Source organism: Phoca vitulina, unplaced genomic scaffold (assembly GCF_004348235.1).
Source record: "Phoca vitulina isolate PV1807 unplaced genomic scaffold, GSC_HSeal_1.0 scaffold22, whole genome shotgun sequence".
NCBI lineage: Eukaryota > Metazoa > Chordata > Mammalia > Carnivora > Phocidae > Phoca > Phoca vitulina.
Genome location: NW_022589725.1, coordinates 34,690,700 through 34,701,225, shown reverse-complemented (window position 1 = coordinate 34,701,225; position 10,526 = coordinate 34,690,700). Strand labels below are relative to the sequence as shown.

General features: G+C 46.8%; 1 pseudogene; it reads left to right on the top strand.

Annotated features, from left to right (window-relative positions):
• The first annotated feature begins 4,302 nt into the window (after positions 1-4,302).
• On the top strand, positions 4,303-5,224 carry LOC116641963 (annotated as a pseudogene).
• Positions 5,225-10,526: the final 5,302 nt, after the last annotated feature.

The window sequence follows — 10,526 nt, the reverse complement described above, 5'->3', positions numbered from 1 at the left end:
TTGTTTGGCTTCCCAGTGCACACCGAAGTTATGTTCACATTCTACTGTGGTCTATTAAGTGTGCAACAGCATTATGTCTAAAATAGCAATGTGCATGCCTTAATTAAAAATACTTTATTGCTAAAAAAGGCTAACCATCCTCTGCGCTCCCAGTGAGTCATGATCACTGATCACAGGTCCCCATAACAAATACAGTAGTAAGAAAAAGGCTTGGAATATTGTGAGAATTAGCAAAATGTGATACAGAGACACGGAGTGAGCAAATGCTGTTGGAAAAATGGCGCCAATCGACTTGCTTTCTGCAAGGTCACCACAGACCTTCCATTTGTAAAAACACAGTATCCTCGAAGCATAATAAAGCAAAGCGCAAAAAGACGAGGTATGCCTGTGGTGATTTCCAGAGGCAGCGCGGCCTGGAAGAGCTATCCCAGGACCCCAAACCCCCACCCTGTCCCCAGCAGTGGTGGTGCAGGTGCTGATCCCAGGGTCTTTGGAATGAAGACATGATGTCACCCAACTGTGTTGTTATTGCAGGGCTGTACTACTACGGAAACAAGTGGTATTCAGTTCTGATATCAGAAAAGTCTGTGATGCTTCAAAGCAAACCCACAGAGATGGACCCCTGGAGTGTCAGATTTGCTTCAGCGTCTCCAACCAGTCCTTGCCTGGCAGAACCACACTGCTTAGGAAACGTCCGGAAAAATAATGGGCTCCATAGGATGGAGTCCCAGGGCGAAAAGCTTTATACTCTGGATGTGTGGGGCTGCGTCTTTGTACATGCTTTGAGGTTAGTGTGTTTTGTTTTCCTAAATCTCTTGACTGTGTTGGCATACAGTTTGTAGACTGGAAATAGTACAGGGCTGAGCAGAATAAACAGTGTCCCTAATTCCCGTCCACTGTCAACCCAACCATAACCCCTTAGCTGGAGATTGGGGAAATGTTTTCTCAATCCCCCTTAGGAAGAAAAAGAAAAACAAAGAAAGGAAAGACAAAGCTTTCCTTATACCAAAACATTGCCTCCTAAGGGGCCTCCGGTGGCACATGACTTAGCACCTCACACGCCCTGTCCTGCCAGTCCGTGGTGCCACCACCTGGCCACCAGCATTCTCCTGGTCTCGTCCCTGCCGCCCTCCTCCCATTCTCAGAGCTTCAGACTCCTCCGGTCCTGTCCTCAGACTTTGACCCCTCCTTCCTAAGGAACACTTTCCCAGTTCCAGAAGGATTCCCTTTCCTTGAACAAGTTCCCCTGACTGGTTTTCACATACACCACTTTCCTAAAAGACCTCTGTGCCATTCCTTTATAAACATTTAAGAACAGGTTTTGAGTGAAACTGATTTTAAATGCAATCACACTGTGGCCCCTCTTCATGGGCGTTGTGTTCCTTGTTCGTGGTGTAGGTCACAGGCCACCGATAGGTGCACTCAGGACCCTGTTGGAGACAGATCAGGAGTCCCACCAGACTGGTCTGCAGGCATGCTGCAGGGGACTTTTGCAGTCACGGGCCTCCACCAGAGAGACCAGGTTGGCTGTGGGTTAACAGCAAGAACTCAGTGGGGAAATAGGCCTGGCGCCGGTATTGCCCAGCAAAGTTGAGCTGCTAGTCTCATGTCCACTTCCCCGCTGAGCAGAACACCCGCCCTGCTCATCAGTCAGCCTTTATTCTTCCAGTCCTTCGTCACAACAAGGCCGAGAAGGGGAGTGTCACTGCTCTGTGAGGACTCTAAGTGAGGACTGGAGGCGGGATGCCCTGCTCCGGGCAGCACTTTCTTGTCACTGAGAGGACTGAGAGTCGCACAGTTATTACGATGCATAATAATCAGATCTTCCTATGGGGAAGACACTGCACTAACTATCCCTGCAGTGGCTACAGACCCCATCACCAACCCCGATTGTAAATTTTCTGTATTTTACTCATCATCCCCCACGATGCTGTTCTGGTTTGTCTATTTGCTGTGGATTTTCTCCCCCACGAGGAGAGAAGTCCCACAGAAGCAGGGACCTTGTCAAGCTTTTGCTGCTGTGTCCCGGTGCCTGGAACAGTGCCTGGCCCAGAGTAAGCACCCTTAGTCATTTTTGAGTGAGTGCTGTGTAGACGGGCCACTGGTCTGAGGTGACTGGGCTGGTCCACAGCAGAGGTGAGGTTCCAGCCCTATCCTTTCTGCACAACCACACGGCTGCCTGTTGGTGTCCACGGCTTTGCTCTTGAAAACTCCTCCCCAGTCCGAGAAAGTTTCAGGGCCAGAGTTTCTAAGAAAGCCCCAGTCCTGCTCAGAGAAGGCTCAGTCCTGCGCCAGCAAGAGGCCAGCCAGGACTGATGATGCATGGCACGTTCCCCTGGGCCAGAAGGAAGTCACCGAGAGCAGAACAGCAGATGATGTCACAGCCCAGGGCAACATGCTAAGCACATGTGCCACTGACACCGAGGGACAGGGGCCGGGTACCTCCTGCTGACAAAGACGGAAAGACAGCTGAGCTTTCTCCTGCACAAACTGACATTGAAGCACAGGCAAGGACACATCCTGTCTGGGCGCCCAGCTTCGAAGGGAGCCTGCAGCCTTAGATCTCTGGTGACCACGGGCAGAGGGCAGTGTACCTTGGGCTCGCTGCTGCCTGGGGGGCTGGGCCCAGAGGGACAGCAGAGGAGGGGCTGTTGGCTTTTCCTGGGGGAAGGGGTGGCTGACCTGGCTCCTGGACACCTGTGGGCGTCCGAGGGCTGGTCTGCATTTGGGCAGGATGCCTCCCATCTGCCATGGAGTGAGCCACCTTGAAAAAGTAAAGACAGCTGGAAACTCTAGGTAAAAATCACTTCCCCAAATGTGGGAGATGAGACACTTGAAAGGGGAGGAGTGATGGAGAAAGAGGAAATGAGACCCTGGTCTCAGCCCCTCGTGTGGGAAGTTCAAGGAGCCTCAGGTCACCATTTTGAGACTCGCTGTGGTGGTGGCACTAACGGTAGGCACCCCGACTGTTTATGGTGTCCTTCCTGGCCTGCAGGTGCTGGCCACTGAGCTCCCGTCTGCAGTAGGACGCCTGCCTTGAGGACTGAGAGTCAGGCTTTTTGTAATCACCTGCTTGAGGTTTTGGCAGGCTGTGCTATGGCAGGAATGCTTTCCAGAAATAGAAACTGCATCAGCAAGCCCAGTGCAGCAGTTAACCCGCACCGGGCAGTCACTTGTGTTTTGTTAGGAGATAGACCCTGTGAATGCAGACACATCATAAGACAAAACACAAACCGCACCACACCACAACCCAGGACACCCACGGGTAACAAAGAGTGGAATTTGCTGCCTATAAGAGTTCAAAGGAAGATGTTGGACTTTAGAAAATAGAGCATCTGTGATTCCAACACCAGGAACAAATGGTGCTTGGGGTGGGGGTGGACAGGGTGGCTCAGGGGAACTTATACCTAAGTGTAAGATCTGTACTAACAAGGGCCAAAGAGTCCGAAAAGCAGAATTTACATCCTGGCTTCATCACTCCAGGCTAGGTGGATTGCTGAGTCACTTACCATCTTAAAAATTAAGAGTGGCACTTTTTGCACCACCTGCTACCTGTCCTCTCCCTCCTACTACCTGCCCTATCAGCTCCCTGCCCTACCTGCTTACCTGGGTTTGGCCTTTCTTGCCTGGGTCGCAGCCTTCAACTGGTGTGACCTCAGGCAAACAAGCTCAGTTCTGGGCACCTTAGGGATAGGTGCCTTATAGTAGCAGCTCCTTTATGCTAAGAATGAATAAAATACATTTTCTCTGTGCTTTTTAAGCATAAAACCGTGCAAACGTTCCTTCTCGTTCTCTGCCTGATGTATATTTAGAGGTAAACTTCCACCAAAGGCACCTATGGCTCTGGAATTCAGATCCTCTGAGCTTCTCTTAGGGCAAGGTCATCCCTCAAATTGTAGCTGGGTCAGAATACCCCAGAGGGCTTTTTGAACACAGATGGCTGTACCCCACTCCCAGGTGTCTGCTTCAGTGGGTCACGTGGGGCCTAGAATTGCATTTCTTACAAGTTCCCCGGGGATGTTGATGCTGCTGGCTGTGACCCTACTTTGAAGTTCAGAAGTGTGGACATTCACCTAACAGAAGTCCCATCCCCTAGTTTCTCAGAATGTGACTGTGTTTGGAGATAAGTTCTTTAGAGAGGTATTCAGAGTGCCACTGGTAGTGGGACTTGAGGGATCCCAGATCCCTGATCCCAGAGCAGCCCCACCACCACCACTGGCTAAGTTACCATATCGCCCATCTCCCCAGCCACCACCCTCCACCGAGAAGTCACAGCCAGCCCCAGTCACCATCCCCACAACCATGAACACTGAGGCCCAGACCCAGCCGCCACCCACCTCCCCATCCCGCCACCCCTACCCTCAATACCACCACATGAAGCCAGGCAGTAGGGACAGCAGCCCAGGGAGTGGAGGCTCAGGCAGCCTCACATTGGTGAAGCCTATTGATGGGGACAAGGTCATTGCAATGAAGGTAAGCAAACAGTAAAATTGTTCAAGTAAGAAATAGGAATGACACCAAGGAAGATGTATCTCTACATCAGATTGCCATAAAGAAGAATAACCCCAGGAAGTACCTTCACAGTGCAGGAGAGAGACAGACTGGAGTTTGATGTTGTTGAAGGAGAAAAGCGTGAGGAGGCAGCAAACATGACGGGCCCTGGTGGAGCTCCAGTGCAGGGTGATAAATATACAGCACACTGTAACAATTACAGATGCTATCCACATCACAGGGGTCCTCAAGCAATCACCAGAATAGTGACAATGAGGGGAAGAAGGAAGGGTCAAAGAGGCCGGGCCCAACAGCACCAGCCCAACCGCAGGCACGGTTCCCATCTCTCTCTGTGAGGACAGCCTATGGGCACTGACCCAGGGTTCCAACACTCCTGAGCAGGAAGAAGGGATGGAGGGTGCTGACAACCAGGGTACAAGAGAACAAGGTAGACCACTGAGACAGAGGAGGTATCAGGTTACAGATCATTGTTCCGCATGGACCCACCTGCCGAAGACAGCCCACAGAGGATGACAATGAAAAAGATAAGGAAAATCAAGGAGACAAGATCCAAGGTCAGCAGCCACCTCAGTCTCAGAACCACCACAACTTCAATTACTGACGAAGATGCCCAGAAAACCTTAAAGCACAAGTTGGCAAAGAGACAAAGGCAGTGGATCCACCAGCTAAGAATTTGTCCCCTCCCAAGACTGAGCAAGGGGGAGCTGAGTAAATGTACCATCTCTCCCATCCCCTGGCTTTGTCATCCAGCAAGAAGAAATGAATATGAAATTCCAGCAATAAGAAATCAATAAAAGAGTGGACATAAAGACTGCTTGCTTTTTGTACATTGACCAGACAACTAGAATATCTGCATTATCTACATGGCATGGGGCTTTTTAAATTTTTACCTAAAGATATCTCTTTTTGGTAATGACAAACATTTCTTTTTTGAAGCCTGGTTTTTCTCAATACATTTTTAAAGGTTTTTAAATTGTTTCATATCTGGTTAAGTTGAGAGTTTTAATAACCTCATTTTAAATTTGTAATAAAAGTTTACAACTTGATTTTTTCAAAAAAGTCAACAAACAGCAAGCACCTGTTAATGAAGATCTTAAATAATTGTCAAGAGAAAGAAAGAAAGAAGAAAGAAAGAAAGAAAGAAGAAAGAAAGAAGGAGAGAGAGAGAGAGAGAAAGGGAGAGACATAGGCATACACAGAGAAGACCATGTGAGGGCACAGAGAGAGGACAGTCATCTACAAGCCAAGGAGAGAGGCCTCAGGAGAAACCAATCCTGTGGATACCTTGATTTCTCCCTTCCAGGCTCCAGAAGTGTGAGGAAATTAATTTTGGTTGTTTAGCCCTTCAGTCCATAGTTCTTTGTTATGGCAGCCTGAGCAGACGCATACACCTACCTTCAGCCCCTCAGAGGTGGGCAGACCATTTAAAACCCTTGTATTTCTCCCAGCACAAGGCTCAGTGCTGTATTATACTTCAGCATCGACATAAAAGTGTCAATGACAACTGTGACAGCAACAACGCATTCTTAGCATGTTTGATCAAATGTGCTTGTGTCAAAACAATACAGATTGAAGGCGGAGGCAGGAGAGCATCAACTGAGGAGTGGTCTGTGTCCTGGCCCACTGCCCATCGGGGGAGCTCACCTCTTTAGGGCTCGCATGTCTCAGTGTAAAATGAGGGTAATAAAGACACCGTTCTCAAAAGGCTGTCCCTAAAATTTGCATAAGATAATGCAAGTCGAGAATTTAGCACAGTGCCCAGCATAGAATACAGACACAATAAGAGTTGGCTATGATTCAGGTTTTTTCTAACAATAATTCTGGTGGTAAAAAAGCACAGTCAGGTTAGGAATTTGCCTCAGCACACTGCAGAATGAAATTTGTGCTTAGAAAGATAAATCTAGCTACAAAGAGGCTTTGAAATTTGTTTGGAACATTTGCCTGCAGAGGAAGAGTGTTGGCAAAGGCCCATCTCCATCTTTTTCTCATCAATCCTGCAGATTATGTTGGTCCTCATTTTATAGTGATAAACGTTTGTTAGGAAATGTGAAACAATCACTGAAAAATTAGATGAGATAAAAAGCTACCTGGAGCTCATGAACTAAGGTTGTGATATTTTTATATATTTATTTCCTATCTTTCAAAAAATCTTTTTATAGGTATACTTATTTTGTATTGAATTTGTACCTGTACTTAGTCTAAGGAGTCAAACTGTTCTACAAGGTTCCATGCCTGGGATGGCTACCCTCTCCCAGTCTGTGCTCCATTTCTCCCTGATCTCCTTCAACTCTTCTTCCTATGTCCAAATCACATACCTATGTTGCTACATCATGATTTTTCAGATCTAGACATCACTTACTGGTTTTCTTTATGAAGATGGGATTTAACTCCTCTGGTGCCATTACCAGAATGGCAGTGGCGAAGGGTTTTACTCAACACCCAACTTGCCAGATGCAACAGACTTTAATCTCTGACCGCTCTGTCCTGGGATGCAGGACATGAAGGCAGCATACCCAGCATCTTTATCCAGCAGGAGCCCAGTGGCCACTTCTTTTGCCTCCTCACCCACTTGGGAGGGGATGGCTGCCACCAGAGAAGAGCCATGCCATGTGGGGTCACCTGGATACAGAGAAGCCACAGTCATGGTTTCCCCTCGATCTCTTACACTGTCCTGGTTATGTAGGCCCGAGGCTGGTGTGCCAGCTCACAGGCTCCCCACTTCTCATTTATCTTACTTCTTCATGGAAGCTGTATTGTTAGAAGACAGACTCAGGTATTTTTCTCAGGCTGGCTTTGGGAAGCCCAGGCCTGATACTAACCTTTTACTCATACACACAATTTTCCTTGCCTGCAGCACACACACACACACACACACACACACACACACACAGGCACAGATGACCACACTTCCAACCTCTTCTCAGCATAGCTATATTGCAGTTTTGGTGAAGTCCCCATTCAGTGTTTATATTCTGTGACTATGTCACTATCATTGACATGAACCCTGTAGTAAACTAGAATTGTTTTTTGTCTTCTGTGTGGAGTTTTGTTTTCCCTGGAGTTCATAATTGTTTTGGTTTTTTGTTTTTACTTTTCAAATACAAATCACTAATTTATTCTCAAAATCTTCTCCAGTAGTTTAAATTAAGATATTCATGTCAGATGCTCTTTTATTTTAACATACTTTATTTTTTTAGAGCAGTTTTAGGTTTGCAGCAAAATTGAGTGGAAAGTACAGAAAATTTCCCTATCTCCCTGTTCTCCCACTTGTCCCCACATCCTCCCCACTATCAACATCCCCCACCAGAGTGATACATTTGTTATGATCAATGAACCTACATCAATACACTATTATCATCCAAAGTTCACAGTTTACATTAGGGTGCACTCTTGGTGTTGTACATTCTATGGGTTTTGATAAATGTATAATGACATCATTACAGTGTTATACAGACTAGTTTTACTGCCCTAAAAATGCTCTGTGCTCCACCTAGTCATCTCTCTTTTGCACCTAACCCCTGGCAACCACCCATCTCTTTACTGTCTCCATAGTTCTGTCTTTTCCACAATGTCATATAATTGGAAACATATAGCATCTAACCTTTTCAGATTGGCTTTTTTCACTTAGTAATATACATTTAAGTTTGCTCCATATCTTTTAATGGCTTGATAGTTCATTTTTTATTATTGCTGAATAATATTCCATTGTGTGAATATACCACAGATTTTCCATCCATCTTAGATGCTCTATAGTTTCTTTCTCTTGAAGAAGTTTCCCCTAGAGCCTCTACTCCTCCATCCAGATAGAAGTCTAGATCTGGCCCATGGCTGCCATCCCAGCACCTTCACCTGGTGTTTGCCCTGGAAATACCCTCTCCTCTCCTGTGCTGGATTTTCTGCTTCTCAGATTCCATGTCTCCCTGTTCTCTGTTTCACTACCTCAGTTCTGTGGAGTATAAACTATAATAGTTTCCTGAGAAAAGAAAGAAGGGAAGGAACATTTCTCAAATTTTGCACATTTGAAAATATTTATATTCCACATTCATACTTAATTGATTGGCTAAGTGTAGAATTCTGGGCTGGAAATTATTTACTTTCAGAATTGAGAAGGCATTGATTTACATCTTCTAGTTTTCAGCGTGGCTGTGGAGAAGTTGATGCCTTGTGGCCCTTGGTTTTTTGTGTAAACCTTTATGGTTTCTTTCTAGGATGCATAGGGAATTTTGGTGTGGGCCTATTTTCATCCAGTGTGTTGGACTCTTGGAGGGCTCCTTCAATCTGAAAATCCCTGTTCTGTAGCCATTTCTTAGCCAGATTAGCAATATATAGTCCACGAGTGTGTGGGTTATGGTGCAGTTGCCTGGCTCCCCTGAGTTGCCCCCCTCCCTGCTGTGACCACCTCAGTCCTGGAGGAAGATGAGTCACTTCCCAGGGCACATCACAAACTATTAAAAATGCTGTGCTTGCAAGTGAATTTTCCACATATTTAAAGTAGTGATAGCTTAACAGGAGCTAAAAAAAACACCCCACAAACACCCAGGCTCCATTGACACTGAATTGTTGTGCTTAAAGAGAAATGCCCAGCCATTATTAGCTACTGAAAGATGAATGGGCTATTTAGGATTCCTCCCTGGGCTCACCCAGGTCAGTTCCCTCACACTCAGTTTAAGCGAGTGGCTCAGGGGTGAGCAGCTGCATTAGAAACAAGTGGCTGACCTGATAGGATTCTGTTACCTGATAGTTTGAATCCATCAGTCATCAGGCACTGAGGCTTCTTACACACAGAGTTTGCTTCAAGTCAGGTCAGTCTCTGCCCCATCAATGATGTGGTCCTTTCTCCTCTAAAGAAAAGGTTTTGAGTGTTTGATGGCATAATAATGACTGCTGTTTACAGAGAGGTATGGCACTGGGCTTTATGTATGTTGCATTTGTGACTCTGTGCCATGATGCTGGGCAGGTGTTATTATTTCCCTACTACAAGGAATGAACCAACATCACCAAAACCTGGCAGAGATCAGATTCACATCTGGGTCTTTTTCAGTCCAAGTACCCAGCTTTCTCCATTGGGCAACACTGCCCCTTGGTCAGATGCAAATGTCTATGCTGGTATACAAGAAAGATTATGGAAACCTGTGAGGTGACCCGTGTGAGGGAAGGATGATGGTGATCTCTCCCCCAGGGAAGGGGGGCTATGTCCACTTCAGACCAAGTCATGCAGGACAGAAATCTGCTCTGTAGGTAGCATGGAGACAGTAAAAGGGGCACTGAGCCTGCACTCAGGGTCTGAATCAGAGTCCAGGCTCTGACATTCAGCTCCTCTGGAGCCTTAGGTTTTTCATCTAGAGATGGAGGATGGAAATGTGGCCTATTTAAAGTTATGGGACTCTGTGAGGACCAAGATGAAACAGTGTGTGTGCCAAGCATTTTTACTAACTGTGAAGCACTATATGATCACAACCGTTTGGTGTTGGCTACGCAGACATGAGTGAGGACCAGCTGTCCATGTGGGATTTGAGAAAAGGTGTGTCTTGGGGCCCAGTGTGGAAAGAGCTTCCTTCTTCGGTGGGTGTGGTGCCCCTTGTGCTCTGACCAGGATGGAGGGTAGGTCCTGGAGGAAACGGGAGGGGCTGGGCCCATCTCCTCATCCACCTTTGTCCAATTTCACTGCTGACAGAGGCATCTGTTTCTGTGTCCATTAAGTCTGTGCTTCCAGGGTCAGCAATGCCTTCCAGGTCTTATCAGCGATGAGTGACACTGGAGGACGGGCCGGACAGGGGAGGGCGAGCCTTTGAAAGAGCAGGATGGGAATGTTTGCAATAAGCCTTCCCAGTTGGAACTCTGAAATTTATTTGTTCTTGTTATTAATGGCAAATGCAGAATGACAAGCATGAGATGTGCTCCTGGGTATTTTTACGCACACCCTTCCTGTTGCTAGCCCAGATAGGCTAGTCCGAGTTGCTGTGGATTGAGCCCTGAAAATGCTCATTGTCTTCCATGCTTTATAAGTGACGTCT